The sequence below is a fragment of the Coffea eugenioides genome, chromosome 10, assembly GCF_003713205.1.
Source record: "Coffea eugenioides isolate CCC68of chromosome 10, Ceug_1.0, whole genome shotgun sequence".
Classification (NCBI taxonomy): Eukaryota; Viridiplantae; Streptophyta; class Magnoliopsida; order Gentianales; family Rubiaceae; genus Coffea; species Coffea eugenioides.
This window is the reverse complement of record NC_040044.1, coordinates 11,536,117-11,560,351: the sequence shown is the minus strand read 5'-3', so window position 1 is coordinate 11,560,351 and position 24,235 is coordinate 11,536,117. Positions and strand designations below refer to the sequence as shown.

The 24,235-nt window shown below is 35.1% G+C and overlaps 1 non-coding gene and 1 pseudogene across 1 annotated transcript; both read left to right on the top strand.

Annotated features, from left to right (window-relative positions):
* Positions 1–17,794: 17,794 nt before the first annotated feature.
* LOC113750958 lies at positions 17,795–17,901 on the top strand. The gene has a single exon (XR_003464723.1). It is a non-coding gene; the product is annotated as a small nucleolar RNA R71 (small nucleolar RNA).
* Positions 17,902–20,327: 2,426 nt separating this feature from the next.
* On the top strand, positions 20,328–21,608 carry LOC113750431 (annotated as a pseudogene).
* The last annotated feature ends 2,627 nt before the right edge of the window (positions 21,609–24,235 follow it).

Here is a 24,235-nt window from a genome sequence, read left to right as displayed (position 1 = left end):
TATCAAACACATGACTGTCTTGTTAGAAAAATTGCCAAAATTTGACCAATGATGAGCTATTTCTCCTTGGTCAAGTATTTGGGTAGTAATACTCGGACTTGAACCCAGCATTAGGAGCTCCAGCTTTTATTTGGGTAGTATATGGGACTCACCAAGATATAGATGGGGAAAGAATTAGAAGACTCTAATTGATTGTTCAAGATGCATCAAAGATAACTTTTTCCCCGATCTGCATGGCCAAATCTTTTTTGCATTTCCAATTTACATCCGCATATCTAATTCCCTATCCCTCAAGTCTGAAGCATCATAGGAGAGCTCTACAGCAAGTTAAAGTTATGTTCAACCACCACAAAATGCATCTTTTAATTCACATGTACAATCCTAAAACATTGAAAACCAATAGGTGATTAAGTAGTCTTAAATTATTACCATGTTATTACGTATATATTCCGAAAACATTGAAAAGCCAAGGAGTGATTAAGTAGACTGCAATTATTTTTACGTATATATTCCTAAAACATTGAAAAGCCAAGGGTTGATTAAGTAGACTTCAATTATTACCATGTTATTGAAAAAGATGACTTTGTTTCTAATTTCAACAACATTATTATCAATTCATTTGTCAAATCAAATCTGAAGCATCATAGGCGAGCTCTGCAGGAAGTTAAAGGTTATGTTCAATCACCACAAAACGCATCTTTTAATTCACGTATACATTCATAAAACATTGAAAAGCCAAGGTGAGATTAAGTAGCTTCAAATATTACCATTTATTAAAAAACTTGAAGATGACTTTGTTTCTAATTTCCACGACATTGTTATCAATTCATATGTCAAATCACATCTTACAACTAATAATTAGCCGCCATAACAGTTGAGAGGTTCAATATCGATCACCTAATAGAGAAAAATTTAGCAAAGCTAGCTAACTATTACCCAATAATAATTGATATTGGCAATCCTGACTGGCGCCCCATTATGCATCCCCCATTGGAATTAACATCCAAATAACTACATTTAATATCACCACCAAAGTTGGAAAATCACCAAAAAATTTAATCTTTTTCAGCAGAATTTAACAAAATACTAGAGAACTTTGAGCATTCAGTTAACTAACACTTGATTAAATACCTGGATGCTTTATTAGCTCCATTCCTCCAATACAAGTCCTAAAACAAAAACCCACTATGTGATTGTTAGACATTGAATTAATTGAAGCAAATCAAGCAAAAAAAGTTGATATTTAATAATAAATAAGAGGAACTGAACATAATTTCTATGCAAACATGCTCAAACATGATCTTCAAGGATTCAAAACATATTCGTTCTCGAGTTTATGTTACATATTAGTTCGGGCCTTTGAACTAGAAATGATAGAAGTGCTTATAATAAGAAGGCTACATATATTATAGGGATAATTTCAGAAACCTCCCCTGAAGTTTGTGACAATATCATTTAGCATTCTTGAAATTTAAAAAATATCACTTACCTCCCTTATTTTTAACTTTTTATAACATTATAAATCCATTTTAAAATATATTATTAGGAAAACTCATTTTTGGATAGAGAATTTGTATTCAATCCAATATTGCCCTTTTCTTCTGCACCTTTTAGTTTTCATAACAAATGTAGTTAATCCTTTAAACTTTTAAAAACTTCACAGATATGGTTTTGTAGTTAAGAATTATAGGATATTAACAAGATTAAAAAACATTTTAATAGTGTTCATGCCATTAGTTGGCACAATAAATATTAAATTTATAAATTCAAAAGCACTTTTTAGTAAAAGAATAACTTCTTTTGATCTTTGAAAACATATCAAATGAGTTTGTAAACATAATTTAAATTTTTTCCAAGTTTTCAAAAATTATAATAATTTGAAAAACTCATCAAGTAGACTATGAACACTTTGTAGTTCATAATATTTTTTAGCTTGAAAACACGTTAAATATACTCTTAAAATAAATTATTTATACCTTAAAGCAACTATTGTTATATTGTATCCCTAAAATTGCACATTCACTCAATTTGTCTATTGATTTCAAGCATTTGTAATATACTTTTAATTTTTTCTCTACTTCAAAAATGAGTGTTTTAATAATTTATTTTGAAATGGGTCGATAATGCACAAAAAGTCAAAAAATAGGGAAGGCAAGTAATTTTTTTAAAATTCAAAAGTGCTAAGTCAAATTGTCAGAAACCTCAAGAGAAGTTTCTAAAATTATCCCTATATTATATGCCTTGCAGTTTTCCTGTCCGTAGTTGAGTGCCCATATTTTTCCACTTTACTTTTGGGTGATTCCAAATATTTTCCAATATAGTGGAAATAATTTTCTTCTGCATCATCCTAATTCGTTCAGGATATTAAAGAAGGCCATTATTCTCTTAGTTTAATTTCAAACGTAAATATGCAACCATTATACAGTCACATTCTCACTAAATGCTTTCCAAATGGAGGTATCTCATCAGTATATATACGGTAATAAGTTATATAGTACAAGAGAGCATGCAATACATGTCAGCGTCTCTTAACGTTAATAGTGTTTATAATTTTACCAATCACTTTCTAGACCATCACTAACGGTAGTGGCAGTGGTGTCACCATCAAAGTTCCATCACCAACGGCAATGGCTCTCGTGTCACCACTGGTTTGTCGCCCCTCACCACTCATTTACGCTTCTATCGGACTTCAACTTGGGTAGGTAAGTTTGTCTTATAGCAATTGTATCCTTAATACATGCCAAGAGAAAAATTTGTCTGCTTAGAGTCTCACAATTCGATAGGGGAAATGTGCATAGAGTAGGTGGAAACATTTACTAATTTTCAAAATTTTTCTGCACTATACAGTACTAAGTTAAAACCTCAAGCCAACTAACCAATGATTGCAATAGTTTGTAATTATTTGGGACATTCACCAACCAAACAGTTAACTTACATGTCTAGCCTTATAATGTTACAAGATAATTAATTTCAAGAGAGGTTAGTGTAATTTATGAAATTTGGAGGAAGGCCACCAAAATAGTCAGAAATCTCAAAGTAGGTTTATGAAATTCTTTGTAATAAGGGTGATTAAAAGCCCTAAACTACATTGTATACTAGTATTCTGACCCGTACTATGCACGGATTTATATTTCAATTCAAAACAATACTTGTATATTATAGTATAGGATAAAGTATAAGAAAAAGGCAAAAACAATTCAAAGAAGTGTATGCTTAACATGTTAAAAAAAAGTTTATTTCGTAAATACAAAATGGACTTTCTTAATTTTATTATCTTAAATAAGTTGAAATCAAATTTTGTTAACCTATTGTTTGTCAATAAATGATAACAATTTGAATAAAATAATTTAATATATAACGATTTACATGATAGAGCAATTGTAAACTTATTTATCAATATATCATGTTATACCTTTATATCAAAATTTTTAACATTAAAAATATAAAGTATAACTAATTCATTTTCGTCAATTTTAGAAACTTATTTCTCCCATCTTTTACTTGCTAATTGGCTATCTGTTGCCTTCTATGACTTTCAGATCTCTTACCACTGTGCTATCCTTCCTATCATATCCCCACAATCCTGTTCTTTCTTCTCTCCTCTCTCTGTCCAATCTTGAAATAGTTCACTTTCCTTTTTCGACTTTTCTCACTACTCTTTAACTTCTCGTTATTGTCTTTCCCTCGCGTATAGCTAGCCTCTAGTTTTCTATTATTACCATTCGATTCCCTATTATTTTCCCTTCACCATTCTTCCAAACCCTTTAAATCCATAATTTGATTTTTTAGACTAGTAATACTTTATTTTTTATTCAGTGATTTCATAATTTAGGATTCACAAATGGTACCATTATTGATATTTAAATCCATGACCAATGACTATTATTTTCCTTTTGTTTTCTATATAATTTGCCCTTTTGATTACAAAGTTGAAGGGTAAAATATTGTTATTTACTTTTTTACTTTTAGTAGGGTTGGTGATTTTTCCTCTTCATTTACCCTCACATTAATAGATTTCAAATCAAATTCCTATATAAGTGGGCTACTTCTAACTTTTAAATTCAAAAGGCATGAAAAGATATATAATAATTTAAAAAATTCAAAATTCTATATAAAAAAAGAATGAGGAGTTATAAGCATTCTGATTTAACCATACTAAAAACCCTCCCTATAATACATATAGATATAGATTTTAGTGGCAGTTATTTTTATATATAATGGTTGTGTATTAAAGGCAAGGGATGTAACTGAAATTGGTATTTGATAACTAAATGAAAAATTCTCCCTCCCTGCTCAATTCTCGCTCTCTTCATATCTCTCTCTTTTCCTCTTTCTCTTTCTGTCTTCTTTTTCTTTTCTCTTTCTGTCTTCATTTCTGCACTTATCATTCTTTATCTTCAACTCTAAGCTACTAAAACCTTCCCATTGATTCTAGCCCTTGTCGCATTGAGACGAATTTCATGGTGAAAAACCTAGATATTAGTCTTGTTAGACCTAAATCGGAATGGCCGGTCTGACCGTGAATCGGTCTTCTTCCTGGTTTGTAATGCAAAACCACTTTGGTCAAAAATAAGTCAAAATTAGCTAAACCAGTGATCCGATTTGACTGATTGACCCGGTTTTTAAACTTTAATTCTTGTTTTCTCCAAACATAATTTGAGTTACAAAATTAAAATTTTCATTTATTAATAGAAATAAGAAAACGCGACCCACTTAGTGTAAACAACAAAATCACTTGCTTCCCTAAATGATCTAAATCAAGAAATTTTCATTCCTATCATCTTATCAATTTAGCATCAATGATTCCAACTTGCATTAATTTGTTTTAATTTAGTTTTTCAAGTAGTTTTTGAAAACAGACATATTTTAGCCATGAAATTACATTTTTATATATAATTTCTAGATGTATGTTTGATTGTAAGTCTAATATGTTTGGAATATTTTGTATAGTTGGTTGACATAACCAAGAACTTAATTTCAATATTTTGGAAACTCATAAAAATATAAAATAATTATGACTTCATGCTGATATCAATGAATTTTTTAGAACGGTTTGACTGATCCAACCAGTTGACCCTTGATCCAATATTTTAGCCTAGTCGCTATTCGGTCCGAGTTTAACAACATTGCTAGATATCGTTCTCTTGAGGAACAATCAAGCGACAAGAAACTCGCCTTCAAGAAGGGTTGGACTCAATGGCTGCATTTCAAGTGAGTTGTCAGCAAACTCTATAGCAGAATTTGCAGCAGCAATTCCGCAAAGAGTTGGAAGGAAATAATAGGCAATTAGAAGCCATGATTGGAAACTTAGACCAGAAGTTCAATGCTTTTGTTAAGCTAATGTTGAAGGAGAAGGGGCCAATTCTTCCTAGTCCATCACCTCATTAGAGATTAGTTCCATAAGTCGACTCCAATATCTTGTTGCAAGATAAAAGGGGTAAAATTCCTATTTTAAATCCTTCAAAAATTGAAATGTTTTCTTCTAGTAGCCCTAGATAATGGCTGAGAAAATGTCACAAATATTTTGTGAATTATCAAAGTCTGCATTGCTAGAAGGTGGATAATAGAGATATGTTCTTTGAGGGGAAGGTTGACAAATAGTTTCAAGCGATTAAACTTTAAAAACCCTGCATTTCTTGGCCTAAATTTAGTGAATTACATTGTGAAAGATTTGCAGTAAGAGGGTCAAGAGATGTAGTGGAAGAATTCAACAAATTGCAACAAAAATGGTCAATAGAATATTGCCAAGAAAATTCAAGGAGTTAAAAACCCTTATGCTACTCAAGAATCCTAAGCTAGATGAGGCATATTTCAAATCTAGCTTTATTAGTGGGCTAAAGAAAGAAGTTAAGCCCATGGTGAAGATGTTCAACTAGAGACTTTGGGTTCTTTTGATAAAGTAGAAGTCTGAAATCTGAAATTTGAATTCTGAATTCTGAATCCATTAAGTTATTGAATTACTAAGTATTAAATCTAATATATTTGAGTACATATCACATTCACTAATAAGTGAATAACTTATCACTTAATTTTGAGAGCAAGTTTTGCCCAGGAAATTTAGTGCCACTTAATTAATTCAGATATTCAATTTTTGATTATCAAACGATCTGAATATGTTAATATCTAAATCCATTAATTTTAAGTGTTGAATTGGATTATCAAACAAGGCCTTTGTCTAAAGCGTTTGAAGTTGCAAAATTGTAGTAATACTCAATAGATCTGCAAAAGAAACACTCTAAGTATCATGGCAAAACTATATTAGAATCCAAGTTTGGAATATACAAGAACCCTGCAGGAAGTCATAATCCCTCTAGTTCTTATAAGGTTCCTACCATGGCACCCAATTTCAAGAAAGTTAACTCAATATCAAAGGATTCCAAGAAAATATCAGTAGAGAAAAGGTTATGCTTTAAGTGTGGGAAAAAATCGATGTGGTACATCAATGCAAGATGGGACATTTAAACTTCTTAGTTCGTGAAGAAGATGATGAAGGGATCTACAAAGATGTCAATGGGAAGCAAGATGAACAGACAAAGAGGCCATGTGAATTAGAAAAATTATCTCTGAATGCACTTTCTAGGGTCATGAGAAGGAAATCGATCATGTTGCCAGTTGGTTGATACAGGCAGTACTGATAGCTTTATTCATTATGGACTGGTCAAGTTCTTGGAATTACCTTTCCAGATAGTTGAGCCTTTCTCTATGACACTGGTTGATGGATCTAGTGTTACAAGTGGAGCAATCTATTTAAGGGTGCCATGGAAGATTCAAGAACATCAGTTCAGAATTGCCTTGAGAATCATGGAACTTGGTGGTTGGGACATAATCCTAAGTGTTGATTGGATGTGCCATCTCAGTCCAATTACCTTTGATTTCCATGAGTTGAGCATTGCTCTCAGCAATGAGAGGGAACTGGTACATTGGCTTTATTAATTAACCAGTGATGGAGTTAGTGAAAGGAAGGACCTCAGGACATTTATACAGGATAAAAAAAGATGTGGTGCTTCCATGCAATTGGACAAGATAAATGTACAAGTTAGTAAAGCTCTTAGAGAAGTCAAAGTTGAATTGCAACAATTTTCCAAAGTATTTGAGACTCCACAAGGCTTGCCACTAGAAAGATCATTGGATCACCAAATTACACTCACACTAGGAGCTGAGCCTTTCAAATTAAAACCATGCAGGTATCCTTATGCCCATAAAGCTGAAAATTGAGCAGCAAGTTGCTGAAATGTTAACCAATGGAATTATAAAACATTGTGGCAGCACTTTTGCATCTCCTGTTTTGTTGGTTAAAAAGAAGGACAACACTTGGAGGTTGTATGTAGACTACAGGAAATTGAATGAAATGACTGTCAAGGAAAGATTTCCTATTCCCAATATTGATGAGCTATTACATGAACTGCATGGCACAAAATCTCTCTAAATAAGATCTTAGAGTTGGATATCATCAATTGAGGGTTAAAGCTATAGATGTTCCCAAAATAGCTTTTCAAACTCACCATGGACACTTTGAATTCCTGGTGATGCCTTTTGGATTGACAAGTGCTCCAACTACTTTTCAAACTCTAATGAAGCTAATCTTTCAACCATACTTGAGGAAATTTGTATTAGTCTTCTTTGATGATTTTCTTGTTTATAGTCCTACCTTAGAAATGCATGTGCAGCACCTACAGATTGTACTAGGATTATTGGTAGAAAATCAGCTTTATTGTAAGCTGTCTAAATACACTTTTGCTCAGACTTCTATGCAGTATTAGGACATATTATATTTGAAAAAGATGGATGATTCAAAAGTGGAGTGCATTCTTTCTTAGATAAGTTCCAAAGACTGTGAAGGAGTTAAGGGAACCCCAGGCTACTATAGAAGGTTAATCAAAGGCTATGGAATCATATGTAATCATTAACTCAATTACTCAAAAAGACGGCTTTGTTTGGGATTCTGATGCTCAATCAGCATTTGAGGCATTAAAGCAAGCAATGACTACAACCTCAGTTTTAAGCATGCCTAACTTTGAAATTCTATTTATAATAGAAACTGATGCCTATTGATTGGAAATTGGGTGTCTTGATGCAAAAATAACAACCAATAGCTTTTCTCAGTAAAGCTTCATCACCTCAAAACCTCCGTATATCAGTTTATGAAAAAGAGTTGATTGATTCAGTAATGGTAGTAACTAAGTGGAAACATCACTTGGTTGGTCATCATTTTGTAATCAGGACAAATCATCAAGCTCTCAAATACTTGTTGGAACAAAGGCTCACTAACTCACTGCAGTATAAGTGGCTTAGAAAAATGTTGGGATTGGATTATGAAATCTAGACAAAAAGACGACCGACAATAGGGCAGCAGATGCTCTCTCTAAAAGGAGGATCTTGGAGAATATAGAGTCTGGATCATAAATTGGAACCCTATATGTCTTATCCTCAGCTCAACCAATATGGATGAATGAGTTATTACAAAGTTATAAGGGAGATGTGTTTGCTCAGGATATCATTGCTCAACTTTTGTTGGATCCAAACTCCAATCCTAGGTATTCTCTGGAGAATGGACTGCTTAAGTTTAAAAGTAGACTATATGTGGGGACTGTCAATGAGACTAGAATCAAAATAATCAAAGCTTTACATACTTCAGCAGTAGGAGGACACTCTAGGCAAAAAGGATGCCTACATAAAGTCAATACACTCTTTTATTAGCCTCACATGAAAAATGATGTGCTACAGTTCGTGAGAACTAGTGATGTTTGCCAAAGAAGAAAAAGTGAAAACATGCCTTATCCATGTCTACTGCAACCAATTCCTGTACCTACTCAAGCTTGGTCCCATTTAACAATGGATTTTATTGAACAATTGCCACTATCTATGGGTCTTACACCGGATTAGTGTTGGTGGACCGTTTGATAAAATTCAGTCACTTTATTGCACTCACTCATCCTTTTACAACCAAACAAGTGGCTTAGTTGTTCATTCACATTATTTATAGACTTCATGATTTTACCAGAAGCATTAGTGATATGGTGTTTATTAGCAGATCCTGCCAGGAATTATTTAAGATGATAGGCACAAACTTTCATTATAGCTCTTCTCACCATCCTCAATCAGATGGCCAAAATGAAAGGGTGAATCAGTGACTTGAAAACTACCTAAGGTGCAAGTGCAGTGAGAATCCTAGGCAGTGGAGTAATTGGATCCCTTTGGTAGAATTCTGGTATTACACCAAATTCCATACTAGTTTGTAGCTCACTCCTTTTGAAGTGTTATATGGCTATCAACCAAATCATCTGCCTTTAGGGCCATCCTTAATGCTCTAATACCTACTACAGCTGCTTTAGTATAGGACAGACTTCAGGTATTATGCAACATCAAGAGAATTTGGTTAAGGCACAGAATCGAATAAGTACTATGCTGAGTAGCATAGGACTGAAAAAGAGTTTTTGGTTGGAGATTGGGCATTTCTCAAATTGCAGCCTTACAAACAGCAAACAGTGGCCATTAGGAAAAATTTAAAACTGTCAACCAAATATTATGGCCCGTACTAGATCTTGAGGTTGGAAATATTGCTCATAAGCTCAAACTTCCACCACGAGCACATATTCATCGAGTGTTTTCATGTTTCGTTACTAAAAAAGAAAATTGGGACTGATCACAGTATTACTTCTACGTTGCCAAAAATGGATACTTTTTGATAGAGGTGTCAAAATGGGTCACTTGGATGGATTTGGGTTGGATAAAATGGGTAATTGGTATAAATGAGTCAATCCATTTATACATGTTTAATTACATGGATTAAAATATATAAGTCAAAAAATAAATTGGGTAACCCAATTACCCATTTATTTTAACTATTTGTAAACTCATTGACGAGTTTTTGATATAAGTACAAGTTTAATTCCAATTTATACCCGTTTGACTGCAAGTATCCAGGTCAAATCAGTAGTTTAGGGCATGTATCGGGTCAATCCCACGAGAAGCAATTTAAACAAGTACTAGGTCCTTTACTTACTCTATTATTTAGACTAACTAATAATTGAAGCAAGAGAATCTATAATTACTACTACCTACAAATCTTAACTAGACAATTGCAAGATAACAAATGGAGATAATTCACTAAATACTTGAGTTTAGGGATGTAGATTCCACTTATAGCATAAACAACACAAATGAATAGATTTACCTCTTGTTACAACCCTTGTTTAACTAGGGATTCATTTTCAATATTACTAAATCTAATTCTCATGATGAAATTACCTAGAATGGTTTAATTTTCCCTATTCTCATGGTGAATAATTAGTTCTACTCTTGTTTTCTTCATGAAATGCAAGTTAATCTACTTAAGTGTACCTCTATTCTCATGAGTCTACTACTTAAGCTCTGCTCATGTTGTTCCATCATTATTACCAATTTTCATTGAATAATAACAACTAAGAGCTTGTTATTGGTGATCAAGCAATAACAAGTTATAAGCATGACAAATAGACAAGTTAAAACAAGATGTAACAAGTGTAACTCATATTTATTTCATGTCAAGTAGCCATAAGGTTCATCTACTCCTTAGATCTAGAAATTTAGCTACTCATGTAAGATAGAACAAGAAAATACACAGGTTCATTGCATGAACACATCATGAATCACAAGTAAAAGATAGATTAAAGAAAGCTTAGCCAAGGTTAATGAAGAAACTCCCAATGATCTTCAATTTCTTCAACAAAATGGGTACAATGAAGTCTCCAATTGGTCTCACCAAAGTTGCTAGTTAGAGAGAACAATACAAGACTAACTTCTAAGTTCTAATTGTTAAAATCTGATATCCCCCCTTCTACTATGTTCTACTCTTCTCTAATAATGTCTTTTCCTCCTTTTCTTTCCAAATTTGCCCCTCATTGAAATCTTCACATCTTGTTTCTTCAAGTGTACAAGAGGTCTGCCAGCTTCCAGCTGAAATTTTGTGTGAAACATAAGTTAAAAAGTAAATGTGAAATGAGCACAAGTTGTCCTGCAAATTGCAGAGGATAGAGAAAGATCCGAGGCCTGGATCCGAGAGGTGAAAGAGTGATCCGAGCTCGGATCAATTTCCTCAGCATTTTCTTCACAAGTTCTTCTTGCAGTATCCGACACCTTCTTCAATGTGATCCAAGCTCGGATCGTCTGGCCTTGGATCCACTTCTCCAGAAGATCAAACTAGGGCTCGGATCAAAGAGGATGAGCATGGATCCAAGCTCGGATCGCTCTCCCCTGTTTCCAACTTCAAATTCTATCCTCTTTTGCTCAATTTTTGCTCCTTGTTTCACTTGTCCGTTGTCCTCCAACTAGCACCTTGCCTCTTCTTTATCTTATGTAAGTGTTTCATGCACCGATAACCTACAAAATATCACATGTTTATGCATTAATCTACTCATTTTGCAAGTTCCGATCACTAAACAACACTTGAAGCAATTTGCACCAAAAGAGCTTAAGTATGGCTAAGAACCTCTAAAAATATGACAAAAGCTCGTGCAAAATCGTACGAAATATATGTGAAATATTCACTTATCAAACTCCCTCACACTTGAATCATTATTTGTCCTCAAGCAATACAATAAACCACTCAAACAACAATTCAAGTGCCAAACAGAAAATATGCTTCTCAAATTTACTTCTCACAATTCAACTATTAATCACAATGTAATTCTTCAAAATGCACTCAATAGTTATAATACTCAATAAAGGGGAAACAATTATACATAAATTTAACCACATTCAAATCATTCTCTCACCCTAACTTGTTTTCACAAATAACCGACTCATATAGTCACAAGGTAATACTTTCCTTTATATCCAATTTTTTTCTCAAAATTTTACTATAGGAGGGTATCATAAATATATGCTAAATACCAACACTTGAACATTGCAAATGCCATTTTACGCTAAGGTCGACACTCTTAGGTGAAAACCCCCGATTACTCCGCACTTACACATCAAGGTCACAACACCTTTTTACCCCAAGTACTTTTTTACGCGAAAATTGACATTTTTAGATGAAGATTCCCGGTTACTCAGTATTTAAGTAGTCGGTGCAACTTTATTGCTCTCTTTTTTTTTGAACATATAAATATATATATATATAACCCTCATTTATCATAGAAATGGAAAAACATTATCAATAGATTATATCAATCACTTATTTGAAAATCAAAGTGAAGGGAGAGATCTCATTAAAGATAGAAATAAAGGCATAATTGTCCCCACTTTATTAAGTATACTTTCTAAAATGCACTTATCATAATCACATAGTACTAATTACAAGTCATGAAAGAAATGAATTCTTCAAAAGCATAATTGAATTTTTTCAAATATTAGGGAATTTTGGCAATCCATCACAAGTTCTTGGGCCATAGTGCAATTTTGAAAAAGATTTTGGAAAAATTTGGGCAGAGTTTTCCCTATAAATAGACGAAACTCCCTGCCAGCAACCCACAATTCAACAAGAATTCAGTCATAATCTATATTTCCACAATCATTTCCAGCATTTCTCAACAAAAGTAAAGAGTTAACATGCACTAACAATCATATAAACCACACCCTCCCCCAGACTTAAGGGTCACATTGTCCTCAATGTGAAAGGGGGGTAAAGAAACAATACTCCCCTAATCAATGGGAATGAGAGATCCAGCGTCGATACGAACATCTCGAACATCACGAACATCCCAAAATCTACTTAGACTGCAAGGGGGGGAAGTACATAACAATAGGGGAGTAAGATAGTCTAAAAGATTTAACTAAACAAAACACTTCACTAAAAGTCAACAAAAGATAATCTAAACCAAAAGAAAGGTGAAAACTAAATAAAAATGAAAATAAAGTAAATTAAGCTGAGGGGTCGCCGAGTTCCGAAGCTTCTTCTCCTCCGACTTCTACACGAGTTTCTCGCACAACTTGGCCTCTTGGCTCAGGAATAGATGCAACTTGACCTTCGCCAGGTATGGGAGTCGGAGTCAGCGTAGGTGAACGGCGGATTTGGAAATGGTCCTCTAATTCCCGAAGACACCGATCATGCCTCTCTAACCGTTCCGTCATGTGGCGCTCATGTTGGTCAATCTGTTTCATTACCTTTGTCTCCATACAGCAGATAGCGTTTAAAACCTCTTGTCACCTAGACCTAGAGGGAGGTGTTGGAGGTTGAACTGGAGGGTATAGAGTTGGCTGTGCTTCCGTCTCTTGAGTTTCCGGTCTTGGTTGAGGGTGAGGTGGAGGCTGAGCGGAGGTTGAAGCTTCACCAATGGCAATGTCTCGAACCAGTGAAGCTTCAAAGTCCGTTGGAATGCCCAAAGACTTGAGCAATGTAGCATTGACTTCATCAACAGCCTTGGTGACAAGGGCTCTCTCGGCACCAAGGGGAACCTCGAGCTTCTCAAATAGGAAGGAAAGAAGACGAGAGAACCTAAAGCAGGTCTCGCCGACCCTCATGCGAACAGTGGTCCGCATGTAGCTGATAATGATACTGGCTAAATAGATGCCAGTCAGTTGCTGTCCCATGCCATGCATCATTTTATCCAAAAAGTATAAATTGCTATTGCGCAGCTCGCGTTTGCCACTCTTCTTGGGTACCACATTATGAGCAAAGAGATAAAAGATGAGATGATACCGAGCCTCAAAAGAATCAGCATATACAATCTTTTTTTTCGAACTTCCTCTATCTCTATATTGGCCCTTAAGTCGTGCTACTGCTTCTTCGATTTGGCAAGGGTCACGCGCCTTAAATTCTTTAGTCAGCTTCATATCCACTCCCTCATCCTTGAGCTTGATATACCGTGCAATTGTTTTCCGGTAGATGGCCACCCTCTTGCCTCGAACCCAAGAGATAATCAGATTGCCGCTATGTCCTTGCTTATCCTTCACATTGGCATAAAATTCTCGCACCAAGTTCGAGTAGTAATGTCACGGCAACTTTAAAATGTTCGCCCATCCGAGTCGACCAAATGCCGTGGACACTTTGTAATGATCGTCCACCTCGGGTGCCAAATGCTTCTCAATGATGATCTCCTTGGCTAACCCGGCTTCATACCACTGTTGATTCTCTAATGATGTGAACCGTGTGTTATCATAGTCCGGAGGTGACTCCTCTCGACTTGTGGACACTCTCTTGCGTCGTGAGCGAGGAGGTGACTCGGCGAAGAAGATTCTTCCTCCACTAATGGTGTCGTTTCAGGACTTGGTGAAGGAGTAGGCATTCGAATAATGGCTCTTGTTCTGACCATCTTGCCTTCATTCACAAACAAGTGAGTTTATATAAATATACAAAAATAGGAGTTGAATTCCAAGCAAATTAAAGGCCCTTCTTATGCTAATTCTCATTTTCAATTCCAACCAATCCACATTAATATGAGTTGAATAGTAATTTAAACATTTAGCATTGTCACTCATACAATCACCTCAAAATCACCATTCCCTAACATTTTAAAGTTTTAAAATTTCATTACTAACTCATGGTATTTCTCTTCAATTCATGTGAGCAGTATTCATACCATTTGCCACAATTGGACATGCAAAGAAATCAAGATGGTTTAACAATTCCTCAACACATCAAATTCACCAAAAATAGGGCATTAAAAGACATTTGAATTACACAAATCCTATGAACTTAATAATTGAGAGAAAATAAGATTACTTCACCAAAGGTACAAATTCCTCAATATTAAGCATCACAACAAGTTTAATGACATTTCTAAGCATCAAAGAGCAACTAAACAACAACAAATCATCATTATTATAGACCTCACAAAATATGTCAGAAAACTCAGGAAAGGAAATTCTTGAAACTATAAAATTCCATAAAAAAAAATCCAGAAATCTTGCCTCAAACGTGTAGAATGATGTTAGAGGATGCAAAAGAAGCAAAATGCAGAACAAACAAGCCCAATTTCGGCCCCCAAATGGATGAATTTTAGTTCGCCCCTCTTCCCTTTTGTGAAGATTAAAAATCCTCTTTATTGATGTTTTGATGCGAAATTGTTGAGGGTTAATGGCCACAAGAGGTTTGGGGATGTTTTTATGGTGAAAGATTGGAAGATTAATGGATGAAATGGAAGATTGGAGGAGAGGGCTAGGGTTTCGGTGAAGGAGAAGAAGAAAAAGTGAAGAAATGCATAACCGAAGCCTCGGTTCTGTTATATCCCCAAACCGATCCAAGCTCAAATTAGTTCAATCAGGCCTCGGATCCAATGGGCTTGGATTCTCCTCGCCAGAAGAACAGACGAGCCCTCGGATCCCAGAGAATTTCCTTGGATCCGAGCTCGGATCCGTCAGAGTGTGCAATAATTGCAAAAATTGCAAATTTTTTCAATTTTTACAACCTTTTTCTGCTAATTCCAAAATACACTTGGGATGAATTTTTTCGCAATTTCAACACCGTACGCAAGTGTAATATACCCTAAACACTAAATCTAACCTCCCAAAACACATCAAACACATCTAAATTGCAAATCGAGGGTTGAGGTTCTTTGATCATTTTGGCACTTTATACACTAAAATTGCACTTTTAGACATGAAATGCACATCAAATGAGTTAATGAGCATATACAAATATGTTATCACAGAAACTCACTTAAATATCATGAAAGTGCATAATTTAGGATATGAACGAGAAATTTAGGCACTTAAGACAAAATCCAAGATTAAACTTCCCTTTTCCCGGCTTTAGCATTCCTTGTGAACCTTAAAGATAATCTTTCAGACTGGACAAACCCTACAAAACCAATGTAACATTAAAATTCATACCAACTAAAACTAAAGAAATGGAAAACACATTGCAAACATTGAAAACACATTAAAACTAAAGAAATTGTTGGGTTGCCTCCCAACTAGCACTTTTGTTTATAGTCGTTGGCTCGACTCAAAAGATTTGGATCCTTTTAGAACATTAGGGAGCGATTTTCTCCCCACGGGTCGAAACTCCTAAGCCAATCCACCGTGTGGTGAGTCATGCATTGATCTCCATAGTCCAACTTCCTCAAATGCCAAGGAGAAGTATTAGACTTGTCATATAAAGGGTTGACTACATCTTGGAATGGAATTTGCTTGCGTTTTTCGAGTTGACTCAACTTTTCACCTATTCCTTTTTGGAATGACGAATTTATTAAGCCAACTTCCATCCTCATCTTCGCCTCTCTTGCTCCTACACCATGAAAGTTAGTACCAAGGACATTTATAGATTTAACTTCTCCGTTCTTTTCTTGGTTAACTTTCTCATCACATGGCATATTAGAAACAAGAACAATAGACTCTATACTCCCTTCTTCATTAATCAAATTGAATTCCAATTCCTCATCATTAACCCGTAATATAAGCTTACCTTTTTTCACATCAATTATAGTTCATGCGGTGGCTAAAAACGATCGTCCTAGAATAATTGGCATTCTAACATCTTCCTCAATATTTAAAATAATAAAATCCACGGGTATAATAGATTGTCTTACCCTTATGAGCACATTTTCTAACGTACCAATTGGATGTGTAATTGACCGATCCGCCAACTCAATGTGATATTGGTAGCTTTCAACTCTTGAAATCCCAACCTCCGGGCAACCAATAACGGCATAAGTGACACACTTGCACCTAAATCACATAAAGCATTAGAAAAATGCAATTGACCAATAGTGCAAGGAATAGAAAAACTTTTCGGATCTTTCAATTTAGGAGGGAGTTTGTTCTTAATCAATGCACTACACTCTTCCGTTAATGCTATCATCTCGTTATCTACAATTTTCCTCTTTTTTGACATGATATCTTTCAAGAAACGCGCATAAGAGGGAATCTGTGTAATAGCATCAATGAAAGGAATGTTAATGTGCAATTGTTTAAAAATTTTGAGGAACTTTTCAAACTCCCGACCTTTTCTGTCTTTCTTCAACATGTGAGGAAAAGGAATCACATTAGAATTTAAATTAGTAAGAGGTACATCAATATCAATAACAACATGATCATTTTAGCTTTCTTTTACTCCTTCGTAAGCTTGCTCCTTATCTTTTTCACTACTTGAATTACTAGAGTTCGGTCCTTCAACCATTTTACCATTTCTAAGAGTGATAGCATTGACATGCTCTCTCGGATTCACTTCGGTTTTACTTGCCAATTCTCCAGGGTTTCTGTTGTTGATCACATTGGCAATTTGACCAATTAAACCTCCAAATTTCTATACATCCCAGCCAATTGGTCGAGCCTCCCCTCAACTCGCTCGAATCTATCCGAAATAACCTTAGCAAGCTTTTCCACCGCGATCTCTCAACTCGGTTTAGTTTTCATTTGTGGTTGTCTTGGTTGGAATCCTGACGGATTGGCTGGGTTTTGTTGATTGCCTTGATTTTTTCATCAAAAATTTGGATGATTTCTCCACCCCGGATTGTAAGTGTTTGAGTAGGGGTTATTTTGAGCATTTCGATTGTAGTTGTTGACAAATTGTACCTGCTCACAATCAATACAATCATTAGTATCATGTTCACCTCCACATATAGAACAACAAGCCAGATATGCATTAGATGAACTTGGATCAACTCCGACTTGTCTATAGAGTAACTTCACCACATTGTTCATTTGGGCACTCAACATGTTGAGAGTGTCCATTTCAATCATACCTGCATGGTATCTCAGATTACCTCTCTCATTGGCCCATTGGTAGTTGTTTGCAGCCATTTCTTCTATCAAACTTTGAGTTTTTTCGGGTGATTTACCCATTAAAGCACCACCTGCGGCTGCATCAATAGTCATTTTAGTAGAGAAACCTAAACCGTTATAGAAAGTTTGTACAATGAGCCAATCGAAAAGTCCATGATGTGGACATCTCCGAAGAAACTCTCTAAACCGTTCCCAAGTTTCATACGACGATTCACCATCAAATTGACTAAAACTAGTGATATCCATTCTAAGTTTAGCTGTTTTATCCGGTGGAAAATATTTATTCAAAAATGCCTTAGATAAATCATCCCAAGTGGTGAAGGTGTTAGGAGCATGATAATGTAGCCAAATTTTAGCTTTATCTCTTAATGAAAATGGGAACAACCTTAGCCTTATTGCATCCTCACTAACTCCATTCATTTTTATAGTATCGCATATCTTCAAAAATATGGCTAAGTGTGCATTTGGATCCTCTACAGCATTACCTCCAAGTTGAGATTGTTGAACCATTTGGATAAGTGATGGTTTAATCTCAAAATTGTTAGCGTTTACTGTCGGTCGCACTATACTTGTTTGGAATCCTTGAGTTCCCGGTAGAGCGAAATCCCTTAAAACTCGCCTATTTGCTTCATTTCTGCCATTTCTTCTTCAAACGGTAGCTCTATTGCAATTCTCTCTATTGGTTGCCTAATCTCTTCTTCTTATTGTTGTGGTGTACACCTTCTTTGTTTACGTAGTGTCCTTTCAATTTTCAAATAAAAAAGTACTACTACCCGCAATGCCCGGTACATACCCTACAAGCAAAAATAAAAGAGATTATGTAGCAATTAATTGACAAAACTAATAAAAATCCTAAATTAACTATAACTAGTTTAACTAGTAAATACAAATAATATCTAAATTAATAAAGTTAATTAGGCTCTAATATTGCCGCTCCCCAGCAACGACGCCAAAAATTTGATGAATTTTTTTATGTAAGTGCAAGTTTAATTCCAATTTATACCCATTTGACTGCAAGTATACAGGTCAAATTAGTAATTTAGGACATATATCGAGTCGATCTCACGAGGAGCAATTTAAACAAGTACTAGGTCATTTACTTTCTCTATTATTTAGACTAGCTAATAATTGAAGTAAGAGAATCTATAATTACTACTACCTACAAATCTTAACTAGACAATTACAAGATAACAAATGGAGATAATTCACTAAATACTTGAGTCTAAGGATGTAGATTCCACTTATAGCATAAACAACACAAATGAATAGATTTACCTCTTGTTACAATCCTTGTTTAACTAGGGATTCATTTTCAATATTATCAAATTTCATTCTCATGATGAAATAGCCTAGAATAGTCCAATTTTCCCTATTCTCATGGTAAATAACTAATTCTACTCTTGTTTTCTTTATGAAATGCAAGTTAATCCACTTAAGAGTACCTTTATTCTCATGAGTCTACTACTTAAGCTCTACTCATGTTGTTCTATCATTATTACCAATTTTCATTGACTAATAACAACTAAGAGCTTGTTATTGGTGATCAAGCAACAACAAGTTATAAGCATGCACAAATAGATAAGTTAATATAAGATGTAACAAGTGTAACTCATATTTATTTCATGTCAAGTAGCCATAAGTTTCATCTACTTCCTAGATCTAGAAATTTAGCTACTCATGTAAGATAGAACAAGAAAACACCTAGGTTCATTGCATGAACACATCATGAATCACAAGTAAAAGATAGATTAAAGAAAGCTTAGCCAAGGTTAATCACAAAGCTCCCAATGATCTTCAATTTCTTCAACAAAATGGGTACAATGAAGTTTCCAATTGTTCTCACCAAAGTTGCTAGTTAGAGAGAACAATACAAGACTAATTTCTAAGTTCTAATTGCGAAAATCTGATATCCCCCCTTCTACTATGTTATACTCTTCTCTAATAATGTCTTTTCCTCCTTTCCTTTCCAAATTTACCCCTCATTAAAATCTTCACATCTTGCTTCTTCAAGAGGAGAATTGTAATTTTAGTCCCCAACATATTACCCATGCACGGAACTAGTTCTCAATCTATTTCAAAAAGTAAATTTGGTCCCTAATCTATCCAATTTTGTGTAAAATTGGACAATTGACAGATTCCTTCCAATTGACTAACGGAATGTGCCGCGTGCACTCACTGTACCAGAACGTGCAAGTGGTTCCAATTTTACTGTCCCCTGTAACGGGGCAAAAAGGAAATAAGAAAGAAGAATTGGAAGCATGAGGGTATATAGCAGGCGGGAGGAATCAGAAAGAAAAGAACCACACACCAAGTGTACTGATATTCGAAGCATCCATTATGAAATCTTTGCTCGACATATAAATTGAGGTGAGAAGGCGGTCACCTTGCTCTCAATAATTTTGTAAAGTTGGCTTCCAGTTCCGGACTGGAGAGAGGTGAGAAGGCGGTCACCTTGCTCTCTTCCAAGTTAAACACAAAAAGGAGAAGCGGCCGAAGGAGAAAGAGGAGAAGAATAATTCAAGCCAACTTTGGTCAGTCCCATCTCAGAACTCACATACCATTCTCTCTTTTTTCTTTTTTTTTCGGCCTTTCCTTCTTTCTTTAGTGCAAGTTTCCAAGAGCCCCTCAATTCTTCTTCTGCAACAACCAACATTGAAGAAGAAAAAGAAAATTTAATCAAGATGGTTGAAGGGGGAGTCTCAAAAGTCGACAGAACTGAATTCACGGAGTGCTGGTGCACAACATGAAAGACACCCTACATCATGAGATTGGCCTTATCCGCTGGAATTGGAGGTCTCTTCTTTGGTTATGACACAGGTGATCCAGAAAGCCACCCCACCCACCCCCCTATTGCTTCATTCACAGAAGATTACATCCCTTTTTATTCGTCTCTTGCAAGTTGCATCCCTAATTTGCTGCATGAGTTATTTCCGGTGCCCTCCTTTACATTAGAGACGACTTCAAAGCTGTTGACGGGAAGACATGGCTCCAGGTACCATGACTTTCTTCCACTTTTCATCATACTCTCTCAAGAATTTCTCCTTGTTCAATTACTACTACTCCAGGTAAACTGTTCTTGTTCAAAAATTTTCAAGAGACAATTGTCAGCATGGCTGTTGCAGGAGCTATTCTTGGTGCTGTATGTGGCGAATGGATCAATGACAAATTCGGTCGTAAAATCTCCATTTTGGCGGCTGATATTCTCTTCTTTGTTGGAGCTATCGTTATGGCCGTTTCTCAAGCTCCCTGGATGATCACTGTTGGGAGAATATTTGTTGGCTTAGGGGTTGGGATGGCATCCATGACTGAGCCTCTTTACATTTCGGGAGCCTCACCCCACAGAATCAGAGGTGCTCTTGTTAGCACAAATGGTTTCTTAATTACCAGAGGCCAGTTTCTTTCCTATCTTATCAATTTAGCTTTCACCCACGTAAGAATTGGCCATCTTCTTGCTCCGTTGTTGTCCAATGCATAAAGAAAGAAGCCGCTCTTTACTCGATTACATTTTTATCGCCTCAGTCTGCTTTTGCCTTTTGTAATTTGCAACTCCCCTTTGCCAAGCAGGGTAAAGTTGACGAGGTCAAATCCATATTACAGAGGATTTATCCTACTGAGGAAGATAAGGAGGAAATGCAGGCCCTGAAATCATCAGTTGATGAGGAAATGGCCCAACAAGGTTTTGTAGGAGAAGGCAATTTAATTTCAAAAGTAAGGCAAGCCTTGAGTTATCCTGTTTTCCGGAGAGGACTATATGCTGGAATTACAGTTCAGGTGGCTCAGCAATTTGTTGGCATCAATACTGTCATGTATTATAGTCCAAGCATAATCCAGTTCGCTGGTTTTGCTTCAAATCGGACTGCTTTGGTCTGTCCCTCATCACTTCTGGTCTCAACGCAATTGGGTCCATCATTAGTATGTGTTTTGTTGATAGATATGGAAGGAGGAGGCTTATGATCACTTGATGTGTGGTTCTTTTCTTTCTGATTCCTGCCGCCTGCTATATACCCTCATTCTTCCAATTCTTCTTTCTTATTTCCTTTTTGCCCCGTTGCAGGGGACAACAAAATTGGAACCACTTGCACGGTCTGGTACAGTGAGTGCATGCGCCACATTGCATTAGTCAATTGGAAGGAATCTGTTAATTGTCCAATTTTATGCAAAATTGGATAGATTAGGGACCAAATTTACTTTTTGAAATAGATTGAGGACCAGTTCCGTGCATGGGTAATACATTGGGGACTAAAACTACAATTCTCTCTTCTTCAAGTGTACAAGAGGTCTGCCAGTTTCCAGCCGAAATTTTGTGTGAAACATAAGTCAAAAAGTAAATGTGAAATAAGCACAAGTTGTCCTGCAAATTGCAGAGGAGAGAGGAAGATTCGAGGCCTGGATCCGAGGGGTGAAAGAGTGATCCGAGCTCGGATCAGTTTCCTCAGCATTTTCTTCACAAGTTCTTCCTGCAGTATCCGAGGCCTTCTTCAAAGCGATTCGAGCTCGGATCGCCTGGCCTCGGATCTACTTCTCCAGAAGATCAGACGAGGGCTCGGATCAAAAAGGATGAGCATGGATCCGAGTTCGGATCCCTCTCCCCTGTTTCCAACTTCAAATTCTATCCTCTTTTGCTCAATTTTTGCTTCTTGTTTCACTTGTCTGTTGTCCTCCAACTAGCACCTTGCCTCTTCTTTATCTTATGTCAGTGTTTCATGCACCGATAACCTACAAAATATCACATGTTTATGCATTAATCTACTCATTTTGGAAGTTTCGATCACTAAACAACACTTGAAGCAATTTGCACCAAAAAGAGCTTATGTATGGCTAAGAACCTCTAAAAATATGACAAAAACTCGTGCAAATCCGTACGAAATATATGTGAAATATTCACTTATCACTAACTTAAATTCATTTTTGCAAACTAAGTTATCAATTTTTACCGCTCTTTGCACCCATTATTAGTTTTAAATATTTACTTATAATACTCAATAAACCTAATTACCAATTTTTTTCCATCCGCACTTTATGTCACAAAATTTTATACTATTTAATAATTGAATAATAAAAATATAAAAATTTGAACTAAGTACTATAAAAGTTAACATAAAAACTTAATTCAAAATTTTTGAACCCCTAACATTTTTTTCATGTATAAATTTAAATTTTTATTTTAGAAAAATAGGAAAAGAGGTTAAAACTTATTATAAATTGATAATACTAAAAATAAGCAAGTTAACAAACTAAGAGAAAATAAAATGATAAGATAAAACCAACAAATAATAATAATAATTAAATAAAAGTAGTTGATATCATGACAAAATAAAAAATCCAAAAAAAAATGGGTGGGGGAAGAGAGGAAACTTGGGGGAAGACAATTATAAATGGATTAATTGGGTTTGATAAATTACCCAATAATACTCATTTAATAAATGAATATTATTGGGTAATTCATTTATATCCATATGCAAAAATTTAAGATACTCATACCCATCTATTCATTGGCAGGTATGGATAAATTTAGTTAAATGGGTTGGTTTGCCACCTATACTTTTTGACCATTGTCTTTTGGAGCCAGAGAAAGTGTTACAGAGAAGGGTTATTTTAAGGAACTCAAAGCCAGTTATTTAGTGCCTAATACAATGGAACCATCAACCACTGGCCCTTTGGCCTGGTGTAGACACCAAAATTTTACCTTAGTTTATTTGTTTATTTATTTTTATTATTATTACTTTATTTTTGTTTTATTTATTTATCTATTTGTTCCTTTTCATTTCATGATATTTTTATTTTTCTTAAGAAAATCATTTCAATACATTTTTTAGAAAATTAGAAAGAAAAGAAAAGAAAGGCAGAAAAAAATCAAAATCAGATTTTTGCAAAAAATAAAAATAAAAATCATTCCCACGAGCTCGCGCACTATTCTTCTTCAATGGCACAAACCCATGAACCAGAAAACAGTACAAGGAAGATGCAACTGCCATTTGATCCCATTGCCACTCATTTTTTTTTTTTTTTGCATTTTTTCTTTCCATTCAAGCCCCTCAGTACAGAGATACATAACCACAACCAGAAACATCAAGAAAGATCTAGAATCAAGCCATCTAATGGCTCTCAAAGTGCCACAAAAAATGGGTTTCATAGGAGCCATTGAGACAATGACGGAGCCAAGGGGGGGCTGAGGGGGGCCAAGTTTTGAAAATTTAATTCATAGTATGTAGATATATGTACAAGACAAAGTTGACCCATCTTAATTTTTTACAATTTTAGTTTAGATTATAAGAGTTTATATATATATATATATATATATCTGTGTGTGTGTGTGTGTGTATGAATTAACCACATTTGATTTAAATTTTTCTTCAAAACAAGTTCTTTATTTTTTATTGTGCTAATTATTTAACGTTCAAAAAATTAAACATATAATTTGATGATCCATAGTAAATTCACCCAATTTGATATATTATAATAAAAGACTCAATTCATAATTATCAATGGTCTAAAATAAAAATAATTACTTTATTGGTCCATATACATATATACAACTTACCCTAATTGATAAAAAATTTAAAATTAGTGAACTATCCTCTTGTTGACC